General features: G+C 41.5%; 1 protein-coding gene across 3 annotated transcripts in view; it reads left to right on the top strand.

Annotated features, from left to right (window-relative positions):
- znf385b (zinc finger protein 385B) overlaps positions 1-20,577 on the top strand; it is a 210,200-nt gene that overhangs the window by 4,026 nt on the left and 185,597 nt on the right. The window contains exons 1-2 of one of the 3 annotated variants that reach the window (XM_047156209.2): positions 4,588-4,709; positions 7,383-7,505. The exons of 1 other annotated variant lie outside the window; for it this stretch is intronic. The gene's annotated coding sequence lies outside the window, so the exon portion shown is untranslated. Of the gene's footprint in view, positions 1-4,587; positions 4,710-7,382; positions 7,506-20,577 lie in introns of those variants that run through there. One more of the 3 variants, XM_047156207.2, reaches the window with a different exon arrangement.

Genomic DNA, 20,577 nt, shown 5'->3' with positions numbered 1-20,577 from the left:
CCGTGAACCACAATCAGTTTTTCGTCCATCTTCTTTAAACTTGACGTGTATGAATCACCCAGGCTGTTTCCTGAAGCCTGATGCAGGTACATGTACAGGTACATTCAGGAAAAAGTTCATCTTTATTTATTTATTTTTTCAGATTAATTGGTGTGAACTGTCGGTGTATGCATCGCTTCCATTGAAATCAATGGCAGGGGTGCATTTTTTGATGGAGACACACACATTCTTGTGAATCATAAACCCCAAATAAATTCTAAGATGGACTACCTAAAGGAAACCCCAAAGCACAGGGAGAGAATGCAAACTCCGTGCACACACGGCAAAATCAAGCCCCCAACCCTGGAGGAGCGAGGCAAATGTGCTAACCACTAAGCCACCATGCCCCCCGCAACTGCAATCATAAACCCCACCCTAACTCTAACTCCAGTCATAAACCCCACCCCTAAAACCCTACAAAACCCCAACCTTAAACCACAACCCTAAATCCTTATTCCAACCATAAACCCCAACTCTAAACCACAACCCCAACCCCCAACCCTAGACCCTAACTCCAACCTTAAACCCTAATTCCAATAATAAAACCCACTCCTAAACCAAAAGTCCAGATCTAAACCACGGTAATCCAATCAAAACCCCAAAACCTCATCCGAAACTCATAACTCTAGACCATAACTCTAATTCTACATCCTGTGCCAAACACCTATCTTAATCTTTCCCCCAAGATTATACTTGATTTTAATGCGCATATGCAAGATGGCTACCGTACAGAACATTTGTGATGTGATTTGTGCATTTCTCAACAAAAAAACCAACAACCCAATTTATACACATATTGCAATTCCAGTGTAAACAGTAGGGGCAGTATTTGAAACAGCACTCCATTAACGCAGTGAAATTAGTTTAATAACCTGATAACATCTACATTTGTCCCGGTGCTGCTGTTTCTGCCATTCTTTGAAGATACACATTATCAGAGCCTTCTCAAATTCCACCAATTTTACTGTTTATCTTGTCTGAAATCAGAGGTCATGGTCAAAGATGATATTCTGGTACTAGTGAGGGATATTTTCACTCTGACATGCCCCCTAGAGGACAGAGCATTAAATCCTATGGGTTTAAATCTGCCACAAAGATTGTACTTAAACCCTAGGCTTGTATAAGTCGCTAAGTTCATTTATGTTTTTGTCTCCATTTCTGCTTCATATAAATGTGGAGACTCTTTCACAGGGAAATAAACAGCCAACTCTATTGGTCTTAGTTTAAAGGGAAAAAAAAAAAAAGCTTCACACCAGGATATATTTTTTCCTCCATGATGCTAATATTTTTCACACCACTGCATCTACATCTGTCCTCACTAGGCTCTTTCTGAAGACCAGATGAGTTCCTGTTATTGGAAAACTGATCAGTGTTGCCAGATTCAGTAATTCCCTGCCCACTCTGGCTCATTTTAATCACACTGAGCTGAAAAGAAAAAAAAATGGCCTTGGGCTGATGGATCTAATTTGGCAAAGTAACTGTTTGGGCTGGTTTTAGACCATGAAAGGTTGGCAACAGAAAATCCAATCTGGCAAATGTGCATCTGATTTGTGAGTCCCAGTGCTGTGTGTAGGATTAAAATGAATTTAGCTGAATGAGTGTCTGCAGTCACGGTTTGGTGATTTTTCCACTCTAATACCTAACTTACTAAAAGCTGATCATGAGCAGATTATTTGAATTTAGAGGTTTTAGGCGCAGCAGGGCAGAAACATGTTGTGCTCTAAATGCTATCCTTCTTGTCTAATTAGTGTTTTTATAAGCACACGAGCAATTTATTGTTGATTTTTCTTCTTCTTCCAAGATCACCTTGTTCCTTTGACTTATTCACGTTCTTTTTTTTTTTTTTCTTTCTTCTTTACTAATTTCATTTGGATAAAATTAGCACTGAAGGCTGAATTAACAACCTAGAAACGCCCTTGCAGTGCTGGGAAGTAGCTAGCTACAACTAGTGACTCTACAAGCTTTCAGTAACATGCAAATAGCTTAGCTATTCTCAAACTAAAACAGCTTTTCCAGTAACTAGCTACTTTAAAAAAAAAAAAAAAAAAAAAAGAACACACAGAGCGGTAGCGCACTCTAGATAGATATATCCAGAAATTAACTGAACAAATATTAGTGGAGTGAGCCCAGTTTGGTACCTTTTTGCTTTTCTTTTTTGATAACGGTTGCTTTATAGTTACGTCATGTTAACTGCGTCTTACTATGAGCAGTTTAAGAGCTTTGTTATGGAAAGTAGCTTCCCCAGTACTGCTCACTTATATGTCAAAGTCTAAAGTATTGACAATATTAACATGATTAAGGCTCTGTCCTCTACATTAATTTTCATATTTAGCCAGTGTTCATACTAGTAGGTCAGCCGTTTTAGGAAATGGCACAAATGTTCGCAAAGATAGAATTGTTTCTAACAAGACCTGATGGTTGTAATTTCCAAGTGATTATATGGTTTTATCTGAGGTACTGCCAGGGTTACACCCACATTTTATCTGTAACCTGATTCTGTGTTCTGTAGATAAATAGTAAGGAAAATGTTCGTTAATAGACAGCATTGCATTCTCGAGGCTGATTTGACAACCTAAAAACTCCTTCACAGTGTTCGGGAGTATCTATAAGTAGCGATACTACTAGCTTAACTACATTTTAACTGGGTTTTTTAAACCAGTTAGCATTATAAGACAGTCTAGTAGATATTTCCAGAAACAAACTGAACCAGTGAGCCCTATCTGTCTTATTACTAATTTGCTGAGTGTTATTTTACAGTTGGATAAGGTTAATAATAAGCAGTCGAGGGGGATACAAATTTTTGCACTCGCCTGTAGCTAGTGTACTGTCCCAAAGAAGAGGTTTGTTTGTGTTTTATCCGCAGCTGTTGCTTGTTGGAATGGATACTAATCAGAGTGGGGATACACCACTACAGGACCAGAGTTGAGATGTTCTGGAGGAAGATTTGGCTGCCATTCGCTATAGGACGTGTTGAGTGAGGGTGGAGTTCAGCCTGCGTCCTTGAAAGCCTGTGTTTAAACTCTAAAATAGAGCTTTAGTGGATGACCACGACTGCAGCATGCAATTAGGAGGCCGTACACCTACCAAGGAAGAAGCTCACTGCAGCATCACACACCAGTCTGGTTTGATGAGATAGCAATTTTTAGTTGGAAGCAACTTGAATAAGTGCAAACAACGGCACATGAACTCAGTCCCCTTTATCAGTTTGAACCAAATAAAACACACATTAATCGTTGCCTGTAATGGGATTGGTGCATACAGACTGACGTGTTGGATTTGTACTGGTTTCTCATGGTCATGATTTCTTGGATCATATAAACAAAACAGTGATGATGATGTGTGTGCATTAATAATAATCAGTGACTGCTGGTTGTGATATTACATATGAGCGGCTAATACATTATATCTTGAGGTCTCATTGATGGCATAATAAGAATGATATGGGACAAAATATTACACACACACACACACACACACACTTAAAGACTAATATCTAGCTACATTCAGTGGACAGTTTGTTCTTTTTGTATCTACTTCTAGTTTCTTCTCCAAAAAGATTTTGAGTGAAACCAGTACGATAGAGTAAATAATCTACCTTGTTCCTGTTCATTACACCTACGAATGTATTTTGCGGTCTCGCAGCTTCCTGCTCGGATGCGGAGCTCGAGTTACTGTCTGTGTGGAATATCTGGTTCTCCTTGTGGGTTTCTTCTGGGTTCTCTCGTTTCCGGTAAATGGACTGGATCTGCTGAATTTCCCCTAGATGTGAATAAGTGTGTGAAAGCGCGTCTCTGGTGATGGAGTGGCATCCGATCGTTCCCGATTTGTTCCCACCCTACTGGGGGGGATAAAACAAAAACAATAGAGATCATACATCAAACATCACAGAGATTCTAATGGTTTCCATTACAAATACGATTTCAAACCATCATCTAACCATTACCATTCTTGGCCTTTGATGGGGTGCACGGTGGCTTAGTGGTTAGCACATTCGTCTCACGCCTCCAGGGTTGGGGGTTCGATTCCCACTGTGGCCCTGTGTGTGCGGAGTTTGCATGTTCTCCCTGTGCTGCGGGGGTTTCCTCTGGGTACTCCGGTTTCTTCCCCCAGTCCAAAGACATGCATGGTAGTGTATATGTGAGTGTGCCCTGTGATGGATTGGCACCCTTCTTTTGGGTTTTTTTTATTTATTTTTATTTAATTTTTTTCCAGCAGGATTGGCTCTGGGCAGTGTTTACTTCAGACGAATGGGGGGGTGCTGATGATGGCAGCGATATCTCATACATGTGTATCGTGAGGTAATTTATCACGATATTGATATTACAGTACAGTATCACCCGGCTGTAAGAAATCCTAAACATTAGCACAATAAAGGAATACAATTTAAACTTCATCTCAAAATATACAAATTAAGAAGAAGAAAAGAAAACGTTGACTAGCATTGTCAGTCACGCTAACGTACACCAGAAAGCCAGGCGCATGCACGCGGCGCGCTGCCGCTTCAAGGCGCGGGCGAGAGAGAGAGAGAGAGAGAGCGCGAGAGCGTGAGTGCGTGAGTGCGTATGTGTCACACATCGCTGAGAAAAGCTTCCGCGTGCCGTCGGTTCGACCTGCTGCAGGAACACAACGCTGAACTTTACTACTGGAAAATCAGCACCTATTCCTACAAGGTCAGTAGATGTTCTAACTTTATTATTATTATTTAAATATGTTTTTGAGTTTTATTCCCGGTTTTAGTAGTTTTATTGTGGCATGTCCAATAATGCACGCGCTGATGGATGAGCTGTTTGGCGCGCGAGTTGTAAAAGGTGCACAGGATGATGCACAGGTATACTGTGTGGATATTTATGATCAAAACAAGTTTAACAAAAACAAACAAACAAAATCCTCTGCCCCTCGTGCACTTGCGGTAGTACTAATAATACAGACAGCTCAGTGTTTTAATATTAGAGTCTCATCTCTTAAAAAAGGTGTCTCACCTGTGCTGGGTTTGGTTTCCGGGAAGCGCGTGCGCTGGGAATTCACGGTTCTTCCCTCATCATTGCATCCTCTTACAGACTAAAAGGCACCCCATATCATTCAGAGTGCACATGCACGGTGTAATGCACATGATGGAAGGGCATGGAGTGTCATTCTGCAGGAGTGTAGCTGTACATTCACAGAGGAACTTCACTTAAACGTGGAGTTTTCGGTTGAACCTGGATTACACAAAGTTTCTGGAGAAGGAGGTCGTTTCAGGAGGAGCGCATGATCATAGCTGGGTTTTTTTCTTCTTCCAGGAGAAAGTAGCTAATGCTTGCTCGATAAGGTCCCTAGAAGTCCCCATATGACACCCTAGACTAATCTGCGTATTTATTCAGTGGCATAGGAACGTGTTGGAACATGAAGATTTTCTGCAAACACTCAGAATAGAAATGAGTTATACCAAAGTACAAGGTATTAGATCATGGGATCTGGTTTATAAAAAGAAGGCGTCTTTGGTCATGGCACCGCAAAATATAATCTCTAGGACGCAGACTGAACGAGGCAGTGGTAGTGAGGTATCTGGAAATAGGTATGAAGGGGAATCTGTTAATGTAATTTTATTACTGTAAATATTGCCAATAAATGATTTTCAGATGAAGAACAGAAACATGCTGGTGGGACAAACAGTGGTGATGAGTGATTAATCACTGGTCACCATTCTTTCTATTGACCAGTCATTGGGAACAGTGAGGGTCGGTGATCAGTCGTGGGGAACGGTGAGGGTCGGTGATCAGTCGTGGGGAACAGTGAGGGTCGGTGATCAGTCGTGGGGAACAGTGAGGGTCGGTGATCAGTCGTGGGGAACAGTGAGGGTCGGTGATCAGTCGTGGGGAACAGTGAGGGTCGGTGATCAGTCGTGGGGAACAGTGAGGGTCGGTGATCAGTCGTGGGGAACGATGGGGTCGGTGATCAGTCATTGGAACAGTGAGGGTCGGTGGTCAGTCGTGGGGAACAATGGGGTCGGTGATTTAATTTTTGAGAACAATAGTGACCTGTGATCAGTCATTAGGAACAATGGAAATTGGTAGATAGCCAGGGGGTACAATGGTGATCAGTGATTAGTCACTGGAAACAATGGTCACCAGTGATTAATTGTTGAGAACAATGGTTTCAACAATGATCAGTCATTGAAAACAGTAGTGATCAGTGATTATTCAATACCAAAGAATGGTGATCAGAGAGTAATTGTTTGGCAGGGTGTACCCCGCCTTGTGCCCCATGCTCCCTGGGATAGGCTCCAGGTTTCCTGCGACCCTGTAGGATAAGCGGTATAGAAAATGGATGGATGGATGGATTAGTTGTCGGGAACAGTGGTGATCAGTGATTGATCCATGGAAATGTTGACTCGCACAAATGCACGAATTATAGCGACAGTCACTAAGCTGCAAACTCTGAGCATGATGACGAGAACCCAAATGTCATAGCCTAAATCAAAATCCCTCCGAAAGCTTGAGCAAGTGAACCAGATATTAAAATGAAAATGTGTTTGTCTATATAAAGGTTATAAAGGTTGCATTTGCACACTGACACATTGAGGCTACCGCTGCTCCACTTACCTTTTCCCACAAGGAGAAGTAAAATACCACGCTTTATTGAACTGGATTTTTATATGGTAGTGGAATCGAGTGTTATGGGACATCAGTGAATAAAGGGACACATAAATTCGATACACGCTGAATGGCCAAGCCCACGGTATCCCATTTGGAAACAACATGCTTCATAAATCTTTTTTATCTTTGTTTTCTTAAATTGTGTGCAATTGTTTGGGTGTTTTTCTCTCGCTTGGTGATGTTTTTATATTTTCCAGTTGTTTTACTGGATTGGGCAACAACAGCATGGAGAAAATTGAGTGAGTCTGAGAAAGGTGTGTGTGTGTGTGTGTGTGTGTGTGTGTGTGTGTGTGTGTGTGTGTGTGTGAGTTGAGTGAGAGGTTGGATATCTTTCACAGCACTTTTGTTTGGAATTTGATTCCTCTTTAAAGAACCACTTGTAGAGTCAGCACTTGTGTTATTGTCTAGTCAGTGCAGAGGAAAAACAGGAACATCAATCAGCATTTTATATTAAACTTAAAAAGTACTGAAATTTCTGAAAACACATTTAAATGCAGAGAATTGACAAGTACACAAATTATAGCTTTATGACTGCATGCTGGTGCATCACAAGTGTAACTTGTTTGTTTTTTTTATTGGTTTTTGTGTGAATGCCTCTTTGTTTCTTTTTTTATTTTATTTTATTTTTTTAGAAAAATTGTAATAACTGGACTTCAAATATATTTAGCCAGCAATGTATCTTTTATTCAACTAAACATGCTTCCTCAGAGTCACTGACCTTCACAATGACCTTGACTCTCCTCCTCATCGACGCTGCGTTTAACACACTCCTTGCTGCCTACTGCTGATGTGAAAACACACTCCCGACGTTTCAGTTTTGAAACCTCAGAGGTGAGCTCAACATTTCCTACATGGCTGACAGAGGTCTGAAACCAGCTTGTTTATTATGCAGAAGGAAGAACAGGGTAATTTTATTATTTGCGTCCTTATGCGATACATCAAAGCAGAACTCTGAGGCTCTTCGTTCTCTCCGGGAAATCCATTCGCGCAGCAGTGTCTCTCGCTGCTTGAGTCAAGGTCTGAAATGAATTTTCTTTCCCCAGTGTGGGAGCTAAATGAGTGATTTTCCACCTGCCACTTCCGAAAGTCGTGTGGAAAATGTTGGAATTACGAACAGACCCATATTATGTTTCAAATGCAAAATAATTCGTCTTTTTTTTTTTTTTTTTCTTTCTGTAAGACGTGTCAGGAATGACTTTAGTTGTGCAGTTGTTTGCGTTTGACCTTCGATCATATTAATGCATAAAATGGGTACTATAATACAATTCTTCAAGGTGTTTTTCCGAATAGTACCTTCCCCTGGGAAACTATTGGAATGGCAAGGCCACTGAAGATATCGACAGCTCTCTGATCTTCATCTTGGTTTATCCTCTTTAACAACAAAGGCGGTCTTTCCAGGTGAAACTGAAGGTTAAAACCAAGAGTAGATATTCAGAGCTACTTATTGTTTAAATAATCAATCTAACAGGACACACCGGGGTAACGAGAAACACCTGTCGGTCACGCGTTCCAATATTTTTGCTCGCCTACAAATTTGGTGGTCGGATACCAAATGTGCTATGTTTTTATGTTTAACACGTCTACATGTAAATAGCAGGAAATAAAAACAGAACTCTCGTCTCGTATACACCTTTTGATCTCACTGAAATGTCTCGGCCTTGTTGTTCTAATAGTTTCGGAGGGGACTGTATCTTCGACATCCTGGTAGCATTTCCACCTCTGGGGTTCGATCCTGAGCTCGCGTTAATGTCTACACATGTGCTTCCTGTTTCTCTGGATTCCTGTCAGAGGTGTATTCGTTGTAAGTGCGTTGGTGACTCTAAATCGCATGTAGATGTTGGTGAATGTTGCGTGTGAACGGTTGCACGGTGCCATGTAACAGACAGGCGTCCCATCCAAGGAGTAGTCCCAGGATAGGCTCCGGATCCCCCGCCACCCTGACCAGGATGTAAAGTGCTTCCTGAAGATGAATGAATGAACCATGCACTGAATCATTTGACTTTGGACCCATGATGCCAATATGACCAAACACACTGTCCTTGGGTGGGGAAGTGAGAGAAAGTAAACACCCCCAACACTCACCAAGTCTCAAAAGTAATTCTTGGGGCTCAGTGAATGAAGGAGAGTCGTAGAACGTGGTTCTTGAACAAAATGACTCCTCTGAATGACTTGCACTTTGAATGAAACCGGGGTGAACAAATGATTCAGCATTAGTCTACCATGAAACGTTACACAACAAAGCGAATTAAAAAATCTTGTGCATCCTTGTGCGATGTTTAATATATATCTTAATGTATAACTTAAAAATGAAACGCCGTATCGTTTCGCTTTTACCCTTGTTACCTCTTTAACTTCATTCACTAAGTGAATTTTGCATTTTTATTCTTTCCACACCCATTTTTTGATCCAAAGCATCGTACAACTGAGGCAGACTCCAAAGGCTAAGTAGTTGATGATTAAGAGTGTTACTTGGGTTGTGTTGGGATTTCAGTCTTACAGTCTTCAGGTCAGTGCACAAGTCCTTAACCCTCTGAGAAACTGAGATCCAGACCTCCACCTTCTATTTGGAGAACATAATGGCAGAGAATTGTTGGAAAATCTAGTGAAAATTTAGTCAGTTGCTTTATAGATCGATCAGACAGCCTGACTATCTGGGCCGGCTGTGGTTCAGGTGGTAGAGCGGGTTTTCCACTAATCACAGGGTTGGCGGTTCAATTCTCCGCCCACATGCTCCACATGCCGAAGTGTCCATGGGCAAGACGCTGAACCCTAAGTTGCTCTCAATGGCAGGCTAGCACCTTGGTGAGTGTGTGTGAATGGGTGAAATGAGAAACAGTGTAAAGTGCTTTGTAGAGCTGCTAAGGTTAAAGTGTAATATAAGTGGATACCATTTACTGTTTTTAACTGAAATATATTTCTTTGAAATGTATTGATTTTAAGCGACATAAGTAATTAAGAGGGAAATGTTTTATTACTACACCACCATGCTTTTAAATTCATGAATCTGGTTGGTCAGAAGGTGTTGGTTATTTGTTTCGACTGCAAGGCAAATCCCAGGATTATATTAAAGAGCTTGTTTTAATACGTTACCGTTTCTATAGTAATGGCTCATTCGCAGAGACTTCCATGCCAGACCGTCTACAAAAAACATAATTGTTGATGTTGACGTAAGGTTTTCTGTGAGGAGATGTTTGTTTAGCACTAATGGAAGGAGTCTCCAGTGTCAGTGGTTTCTCAGTAACAAGACAAGCTGTTATTATTATTTTTTTTTCCTTATTAATGAACTAGATATGGGGGGGTGGTGTTTATAGGTGTTATGATATACATGATAATAGGAAATTGTTTTGTTCGCCATTTCATAAAATTTCAATTTTAACTATAAACTGATAAAGCTTCTAGCGTCTGCTAGAAATTTTTGAGGTATGAGCGGAATAATAAATCAAGGAAAATAATCATCTTCTGGGCGGTTACAGTAACTGTTCTTTGTGTTGGGCCAACTGATTATTTTCCTTTCTTCAAGCGCCACTTGCAGAGTTTTATTCCTCTTATACAACAACAATTTGCATATAGCAATTTTTTTTATGCATTTTTGCGTTCTGTACGTATTTGTAAATACAGTGGCCTCCATTAATATTGGCAACTCCAGGTGTTTAACAAAAATATTGCATTAAATTTTAGCAATTACAGCCATTTTTTCAGAGACCCCCCTCCCCTCCCCCACTGGCTCAAAAGTAATTGGACAATCAACTGCTAGGAAGTCTCATGGCCAGGTGTGACCTGTTTCCTTGTTATTTCATGATAAATTACGGAGATAACAGGTTTGGAGTTGATTCTAAGCATTGAATTTGCATTTGGTCGTTATAACCCTCGATACGCTGCCCGTAAGCGAGGCGTCGACGCAAGTGAAGGAGGCTGAAAAAGAAACGGGTGTAATTCCTAAACGGTTAATGCAGTATTTTTGTTACACCCCTTGAATTAAAGATGAAAGTTTTCCATTTCAATCACATCTTGATTGCTTCATTTCAAATCCGTTGTAATGGTTTACAGGGGCAAAATTACATATGGACCTATGGACTCGACTGTATGTCGTCCTTTTTAACGTTTTCATTTCGTTCATAATTATTTAAGTTTAATGTATCCGTTTCCACTGATGGTCTTCTTGCTGAGTGTGCTGTCCTGTAAGAATTATGACGTAATACTCAATAGCAGGTATCTTTAAGCTAGTGAACAGACCATGACGGCACAAAGCTGAACTGTTAGAACTGATATATTTGCGTCAGCTGCTTAGTGAGACGTATTTTTTATCTTGAAAGTGCTCACACAAACGTACAATTTAAAAAAAAAAAATTATTGTTGAACTATAGGGGGAATTTCTTAACGGTCGTGAAGTTTTGGATGAATCCGCAGTAGTCCGAACGCTCAACCCCATTTTGTGTGTTTTTAAAGGACATCCTTCACTCATCATCAAAGCGTTTCACAGTTCTACACCTCGGGATGATCGATCGCCTGAAACGTGTCGTTTATTATTTCTCTCATGACAACAGACGTCTCGGATTTCTCCAACGTGCCGTCTGTGGTTTTGTATCAGCCGTACGACAGAGCCAGGATCCGCTAATGCCTGTTAATCAGAGATTTACGAGCTGCATCGCTGATTAATTCTGTTCCGTGGGAGGCCGCTGGTGTGCGATGGTGCCACAGAGGTGTATCGGGTGTCCGGTGTGTAAATAAGCCGATGGAGGGTTTGGCTGCAGCTCTACGGCTTTTGGCAAGGCAACCCGGGCCAAGTTATGTTCATACGCTGCCTGATTTATACGACGCCGGTGAAACACAGTGCCAGGTTTTATTGGATGCACTAAAGCGAGCTAAACGTTGGATTTGTGGCATAGTGAGCCTTGAAATAAACCCACCGTTGTGCTGCTCATCAACACTCACCTGCCACACCAGGCTATAAATGAATGGTCCTGTTGTAAAGCTAGCTATGAGCATCGCATTGCTTTCAGGTGGCATGGTGTAAATATTTGGATGAAAACACGAGATTTTAGGTGAATTTGAAAAAAATGCAACAGACGAAGGTCTGTGGAGGTTTGAAGTGGCAAACTAAAATGATCTCAAATTAGTGCCAGCCAAACACACACAGTCATGCCCCGTCTTCCAATACCATTTAACACGACCTTGTCGGATTCCCTTCATACCCTAAAAGTTCTGCAAGGGAAGGGAGAGTGTGTGTAGCTGACAACTGATGATTTACTTGGGGATTTGCGTGCAATATTTCGAAAATAAAATCAAAATATTTGTTTTTCTAACTTGCTAGCAAAATTCTAGTGTAGTGATTGTTGCTTAAAAATGATTGGAAAAACCCTCAAGAAATCCCGTTAGTGTGCTAATTACTAGTACCTATTTTCTAGCAGGTCAAAATAAATGAGCAGCTAGTTAGCATGACTGAGTAATTGCTACTTAAAATAAACTTTTATCCCTAGAACATAGAGAATGATTTTGAAAGTAATGGATGCATAACTTTTACAGCAGTGCAGTCGAATTCACGATTCTGATTGGTCAAAAAGTGTTTAACAGCAAATTTGACACTTTATATTAACGCTCTTATTCTAATACATTATTGTTGCAGTAACGGCTCATACACCTACACAAAGTTATACACACAATGGACAATTTGGAAATGCTAATCCGCCTACAATGTATGTGTATTTGGGCTGGCGGAGGAAACCGGAGACCCTGGAGGAAACCCCCGAAGCACGGGGAGAACATGCAAAATCCACATACACACACACACACACACACACACACACACACACAGGGTGAAAGTGGGATTCGAACCCCCAACCCTGGAGGTACTAGGCTCAGTCTTTTTCAGAATCTGATAATCTGTATGTTTCTTTGAGGAGGAAGAGCGCTAATCTGAGCTTGAGCACGCATGTCTGACTCTGTCCCCTCCCTCATCCTTTACTCATGGCTGCTCAAAACACCGTGTCAATTTCACAGCTGTCCTATAACAGCAGGTCGTGTATTGATTTGAACTCATTCCTCAGTTTAATCTTTGCACATTCAGAACTCGGCAAACAACCTCAGAGTAGAGTAAGACACGGCTTGTCAGATTCCTGCAGGGTCAAAGGTCAGAAACTAGTACAAATTCCAGCCAGAGCAGCGTGAAAAATAAAAAAATTGCACTATTATAGCCAAATACTGTGATGTCAGTTGAATTTTGAATTCATTTTATTATCCAAGTTTGCCATATAAGAATTTGCATTAAGTAAAAAAAAATTGCAGATGGGTTTAAAAAAAAAACAAAAAAAAAACAAAGGCATCGGACAGAAAACAAGATTCAAGCAAAGGGTCTTTAAAGATATTTTAGTAATGGCCAATTTTTTATTTTTTTTTTGCGTTTTATTTGGCAGTAGATGGGGCATATTGTATGGGTGTGTCATTGAGTGGGACAGATGTACGTACCTCTGAATGGAGATTTTTAAAATTTATTTATATTTTTTGAATGAAACCGAAGTGAATGTATTTGAGTGGGACAGACAGGTTTATCTTTAGGCAAGTCATTGAGTGACACAGATGGGCATGGTTTTGAGTGGCAAATATGGATGTGTCATTGAGTGGAAAGACAGATTTGACAGAGGGATTTGATTGTGATTGTGCTGTTCATTGGAGCGTCATAGATTGGGAAAGATGGGTGTGCTTTTTGCAGGACATATGGGTGTGTCTTTCTTTGAGACAGATTTGTCTATGAGTGGGACAGATGCAGAGATGTGCATGTGTTTGAATGGGAGAGTGGGAGAGATGGGCGTGTCTTTATGTGGGACAGAGGAAGAGATGGGCGTGTCTTTGAATGGGACAGGTGGAGCGATGGATGCGTCTTTATGTGGGACAGATGGAGAGATGGGCGTGTCTTTATGTGGGACAGATGCAGAGATGGGTGTGTCTTTATGTGGGACAGATGGAGAGATGGGCGTGTCTTTATGTGGGACAGATGCAGAGATGGGTGTGTCTTTATGTGGGACAGATGGGTGTGTCTTTATGTGGGACAGATGGAGAGATGGGCGTGTCTTTATGTGGGACAGATGGAGAGATGGGCGTGTCTTTATGTGGGACAGATGCAGAGATGGGCGTGTCTTTATGTGGGACAGTTGCAGAGATGAGTGTGTCTTTATGTGGGACAGATGCAGAGATGGGCGTGTCTTTATGTGGGACAGATGGGTGTGTCTTTATGTGGGACAGATGGGCGTGTCTTTATGTAGGACAGATGGGCATGTCTTTATGTAGGACAGATGGAGAGATGGGCGTGTCTTTATGTGGGACAGATGGAGAGATGGGCGTGTCTTTATGTGGGACAGATGGGTGTGTCTTTATGTGGGACAGATGGGCGTGTCTTTATGTAGGACAGATGGGCGTGTCTTTATGTGGGACAGATGGAGAGATGGGCGTGTCTTTATGTGGGACAGATGCAGAGATGGGTGTGTCTTTATGTGGGACAGTTGCAGAGATGAGTGTGTCTTTATGTGGGACAGTTGCAGAGATGAGTGTGTCTTTATGTGGGACAGTTGCAGAGATGAGTGTGTCTTTATGTGGGACAGATGGGCGTGTCTTTATGTGGGACAGATGGGTGTGTCTTTATGTGGGACAGATGGAGAGATGGGCGTGTCTTTATGTGGGACAGATGGGCGTGTCTTTGTGGGACAGATGGAGAGATGGGCGTGTCTTTGAATCGGGATAGGATGTGTGTGTTGTTGAGTGGGACAGAAAGCCTCATCATGTCTCATTTGTTTCCTGAACAGAAACTTGAGTGATGATCCAAAGTGGCCTGTTTGTCTTTGCAGTTTAGGTGCTGTGTCTCGCTGCAAAATTTCAGTAAAGGGCATTTTCTGACATACAGTACGCTTTTCTCTCCTCCTATAAAAAGCTGCGCCGTGGTGGTGCAGGTGAGCGGTTATTGGTCTCATTCTGTCCGTGGTGATTTATAGACCTCTTGGCTGTGGGGGAAAGTGATCTATGGCTTTAGGTGGAGCTTGTGCTTGAGCAGTGCACCTGTAATGTTAATATGATTTAGTATTTTTAGAAAAGAGAATTTTATTATCCCTGGATCGGTGTGGAAATATTGCAGTGGCGGTTCTTTTCATAGCTAAATATAAAGCGCATGTGTTTTTATAGGCGTTGATGCATGGTGATGTTACGACACACTGACAGCTCCATGTGAAAATGTGCTTAATATGGCTTTAATCTCTTTTATCTCTGAGGTTTCGTCACTCTGTTCCACCAACTTGTTCTCATTCCTTTTTTTTTTTTTTTTGGTGAATAAAATCGGCATCAAAGTGTTTAGTCGAATTTAACAGCCTACAAATGATGGGTTGCTAAACTTTAGATAATAAGGGTTCTTAATTTATTAGCAATGTTAGCCTTGTACTGTAGCTTCAGTGCAGTGAAGACGCAAGGGCTAATGTGTGTGTACATTTCATTTTTAGCTCATCCATCACTTTAAAGTGGAGAATTTCACCTTTCTCACTGCTAAGTCAGAGCAGCAATGTGCAGAGTAGCCATTAGTTTAATCCTTAATATCCACACACACACACACACACACACACACACACACACACACACACAGTCGGGTACATGCACCTTCATCCTTTTGCGGACCTCCCGTATGTTTTGCCCACTGGAGGAGTGCAATGTAGGTGCTGGAGAACGGGGCAGAAATAAATTGCCTCCATGTCTCAAACGTCTCTGGAGCATAATACGCGATAACCTGAGCCGGGAAAGTAGGATATGTGGAAGGTCAGCTAGTTCGAGTAATTAGCATGAGGGAGAGAATGCTGCGAGAGAGAGAGAGAGAGAGAGAGAAGGGTAATGAATCACCCCTCCAGCACTCTTTCTGACAGTACTGGGACTCCTCTTTAGAGGGAGAGGAAAGAGGAAGGAACATGTTGACCATATAGAGCAATCTCTAAAACATCAATCTACAGTTAAACCATGTACTTTCTAAATATTTAATTTCTTCCTCCTCTTCCCACACCCTCCTGAGTTCTTTGAGTTCTTAGACGTGATCTATCTATTCCTGTCATGACACCTAGTTAAGTGCATTAATACGGACTAGGATTAACAAACAACTGTATTACTATGCACTTTCAACAACATTTCTAATGTAGCACATCATGTTTGCATCCTTAACAAAAAGTCAGCAAGTACGATTCGACTGCTAGACGTTACATTCTCTGAACGTACCGCACACAAACGTTATTCAAGTTTTGCGAGCCTAGTGTCGAGCAGTCCCTCCAGGATTTCACGATTTTTGAGATCGAAGAAATGAACGTAAAATCACGTTATTCAATATTCAGAGGATCGTGGATTTTTTTTTTTTTCGAAATTACCTCAGATTTTCCGCAGATAAAGACACGCCATGTCACGTCATCACAACGCACATTCAGCCGAAGCCGTCTTCGAATCATGTGTCGAACATGAATACGGCTGAAAGGTCTCATTTACCAACAAACATGGCCAAGTCAAGGACATTTCCGCAAAAAAGCAAGTTTAAAAAAAAAAAAGCAAACTCGTGCATTTTTGGCCACAACAGTCACAAAAAAATCCGCAGACTCCCGTATGGACTGTTCTGGCGTCTTTATTTTTCTCTATGTTTAACTGTGAATTGACTAATAACGTTATATGACGGCCTCCGCCACACTTTATTTTACTCAATTTCATCGTTTTCCACACACGTATATGGTTCTGATCCTTAAAAGATTGTCTATCATCTATGCATGCTAATTAATTTGACTAGTTAAAACATTCTACCAAAAGCCAAGATCAATAAGGAGTAAGATTTTTCTTCTTTCTCACGTTTTTTACACTCGTATGTCCACAGGGCAACTATGACTAAAAACAGAAGAATAGCCTGGGCACGAAATCTGCTTGTCCCCCAGGCACTTGGGCTACTGATTTATCCACCCCTGTACCTATTACATATTATTTATAAAGTCATTTAAAAGAAAAGTTGAGAAGGGAGGCAGCTGAGGGGAACTGTACCTGTCAACCTGGATGAAGACGCAAGTGTCCCTCGTTGATGGAAGCAGATGTGTTCTTGGAAATCAGTGTTTTGTAACATGTTCCAAACCTGAGCAGAAAAACGCTGATGCGTTATGTCATTATACATCAATAATCCGAGATGTTCATTCACGAATGTGGTGTTATTGATGTCCAGAGGGAAATGCAAGCTGTTCGGTGACTATAAGGAGTGAGGTAATACTGTATCCCTGTTATTTGCAGATGTTGTTCTCTTGGTTTCACGTCAGCGTGTGAATTGACTGGGACGAAATCAGCACATCCAAGGCTATGGTAAACTCTTGGAAACGGGTGGGATGCTTCCTCCGGGTGAGGAAGGAGACCTTGCCCCTGGTAGAAAAGTTTAAGTATCTTGGAATCTTATTGATGAGGAGTGGGGTCAGAGGATTTGCACAGTGTTTGTTACTGTCCCAGGCTTTGCAGACAGAGCTCTCTTTTTACTGGTCGGTGTACATCCCTGTACTCACTTGAGATCACAGTCTGTGGTAATGACAAAGACTACAGGTGGAAGAGATTTCAATTCCTCCACAGAGTTGCTGGGCTTGCGCTCTGTGTTGGGTAGAGATGCTTGACAACATGGGAGACCTTGGACTAGTAAATCTGCACCTACAGGTCCAAGGCTATGGATCTCGCTTGAAAAGGGGTTGGATGCCTCCTCCAGTTTAGGAGAGAGTCCTTGCCCCTTAAAGAGGAGTTTAAGTACTTTGGGATCTTGTTCAAGAGGACTTGGGTCAGTGGTAACAGTGTTCCAGTCACTGTACTGAGCTGTCTGGTCAGGTTGCAGATTAAATATTCTGTTTACTAGTCAATCTATGTCCCTATCACCACATATGGTCACAAACTGTGGTAGAATAAAGTTGCAAGTAAAAGAAATTAGGTTTCTATACAGGGCTGCTGGGCTTACTCTCTAAGATGGGTAGAGATACCTTACAATGTGGGAGATCCTTGGAGTATAAAATAAGCACCTCCAAGGCCATGGTTATCTCTTGGAAAGGATGTTTCCTTCAGGTGAGGAGGGAGACCTTACCTCGATAGAGGAATTTAAGTACCTTGGAGTCTTATTCATGAGGATTCGGGTCAGCAATAGCGGTGTTAATGACTATACCGGTCTGTCTGGTCAGTTTGCAGATGAAGCTTTCTTTTTTATGGTATTGACCGAAATAATAAGGTCGCAAGTACAGATGGGGAAAATGAGGTTTCTCAACAGGGTTGCTGAGTTTACTTTCCTTGATAGATTGGACCCAGGACCCTCTTGAATCTGTGACCAGGAATAGAGAAATCTGGAATGATCTTCTCAGATTGTCGTCACTGTGACCCCACCCAGAAAAGTATAAGGATGAAGACAATACAGTGCCCTACACTAATATTGGCACCCTTGGTAAATATGAGCAAAGATGGCTGTGAAAATGTTTTATTGTTTTAACCTTTTGATCTTTTGTTAAAAAAATTCAATACTGTGCTCTCATGGGTATCAATTGCAAACACGACACCGGTTTATCAAAAAAAAAAAAAAAATCTTTGCTAAATATATTGGTTAACAATTATTGGCACCCCTATGAATTTAGATGATATTTTGCATTTTTTTAAGTACACCTGGGTGATTAGGAACAGGAAATTTTTCAACCATGACTTCCTGTTTCACAGGGGTATGAATATGAGGTAACACAAGCCAAATTTTCTTAATCATTCATAACAATGGGTAAGACCAAGGAATATCGCTGTGATGTGCGGCAAAAGGTCGTTGAGTTACACAAAATGGGAAGTGGCTATAAGAAAATAGCACAAGCATTGAAAATGCCCATTTCCACCATCAGGGCAATAATTAAGAAGTTCCAGTCAACTGGAAAAGTTATGAATCGACCTGGAATTGGACGTGCGTCTGTATCGTCTCAACACACTGTGAAGAGCACGGTTCGAGTGGCCAAAAAATCTCCAAGGATCACAGCTGGAGAATTGCAGAAGTTAGTTGTGTCTTGGGGTCAGAAAGTCTCCAAAACTACAATCTGAAGTCACCTACATCACCACAAGTTGTTTGGAAGGGTTTCAAGAAAAAAGCTTCTACTCTCATCCAAAAACAAACTCGAGCGTCTTCAGTGTGCAGACACTACTGGAACTTCAAATGGGATCGGGTTCTACGGTCAGATGAAACCAAAATAGAGCTTTTTGGCAATAAACACAGAGGTGGTTTTGTCGCACACAGAGAGGTAGCCATATGGAAAAGTACCTCATGTCCACGGTTAAATATGGAGGAGGATCTTTAATGTTTTGGGGCTGTTTTTCTGCCAGAGGACCTGGACATTTTGTTAGGATACATGGCATCATGGACTCTATCAAATATCAACAGATATTAAATGAAAACCTGACTGCCTCTGACAGAAAGATTCAAATGGGCCGTGGTTGGATCTTCCAGCAGGACAGTGATCCAAAATATACATCAAAATCAACACAAAAATGGTTTACTGACCACAAAATCAAGTCCTGCCATGACCATCCCAGTCCCCTGACCTGAACCCCATAGAAAACCTGTGGGGTGAACTGAAGAGGAGAGTACACCAGCGTGAACCTCAAAATGTGGATCTGGAGAGATTCTGTATGGAGGAACGGTCTCAGATCCCTCACCATGTATTCTCCAAAATCATCAGGCATTATAGGAGAAGACTCAGAGCTGTTATCGTGGCAAAGTATTGAATAAAAGGGTACCTGTTGCGCACCGATATTTAAGATATCTTTTTTTAAAATCAATTAATTATTATTATTTTTTTTTACAAACTTGTGTTTGCAATTGGTTGATATCCATGACAGCAGAGTATTTTTGTGAATATTCTGAACAAAAGATCAAAAGGTTAAACAATAAAGACAACATTTTCACAGCCTTCTTTACTCGTATATACCAAGGATGCCAATATTAGTGGAGGGCACCATATATGACGATATTTGACAATATACAGTATTTTCTAGAAACCCTAACGAGAAGAACTTGAAAGAATTTTGACTTTCAAGCTTGGTGGCGTTGCAGTTAACATCGCAAGTACCATTAAGTTATTAGTATATTGTGAACTATAGAGCCACTGTAGAAGAAGAAGCCTTTGTCACATAGACATCACAGCACAGTGAAATTCTTTTTCCGGGTCAGCCATGATTCAGCAGCCATGATTCAGCACCCATGGAGCAGATAGGGTTAAGAATCTTGCTTAAGGGCCCAACAGTGGCAGCTTGGCAGTGCTCGGGCTTGACCCCCCTAATCAGACCCTGCGCAGGACCTGTAACCCTCAGCACTGTGGTTGGATTGGATTTTGACTCACTTGGACAAACCTGTTTGCCAAATGTAGGGAGCGCATGGGCTGATGGATCTACAGCCAGTTTTCCCACACTAAAAAGAAATCAGTTAATAGAGCAGCTAAGTGCCTTGGGATGGAGGAACAGCGGGTTTTATGGAGTGTTTTTCCCCTGACAGCTGTACAGTATGTAGGCTGATAGATTGTCGAGCTGAGATAAGGTTTTATCTGTACAGAGAGAATCCCCAGCCTCAGCGTAATTTAGTCCGCAAATAGCTTTTGATCTGCTTCGGGAAAACCGTGCTGTAAAATGCACAGGAGGCTCGCGTATGTGCTCGGCTTACTTTTCTCTGCTTCATTAATCTTGGGCCAAGCAGAGACAGATGACCGGTCCTGGTGACACACATACACACACACACACACACACACACACGCACACAGCGTGATCCACACCACAGGAAACATGACAAATACAGCACACAACCTGCTTACAGGCCGGCAGTCTGGTTGTTATAGTTAAATAACAACCTCGAATGAATTAAATATGAGGATGGCTTTTC

The sequence above is a fragment of the Ictalurus punctatus genome, chromosome 6 (assembly GCF_001660625.3).
Source record: "Ictalurus punctatus breed USDA103 chromosome 6, Coco_2.0, whole genome shotgun sequence".
Classification (NCBI taxonomy): domain Eukaryota; kingdom Metazoa; phylum Chordata; class Actinopteri; order Siluriformes; family Ictaluridae; genus Ictalurus; species Ictalurus punctatus.
This window is presented reverse-complemented; position numbering and strand designations above follow the sequence as displayed.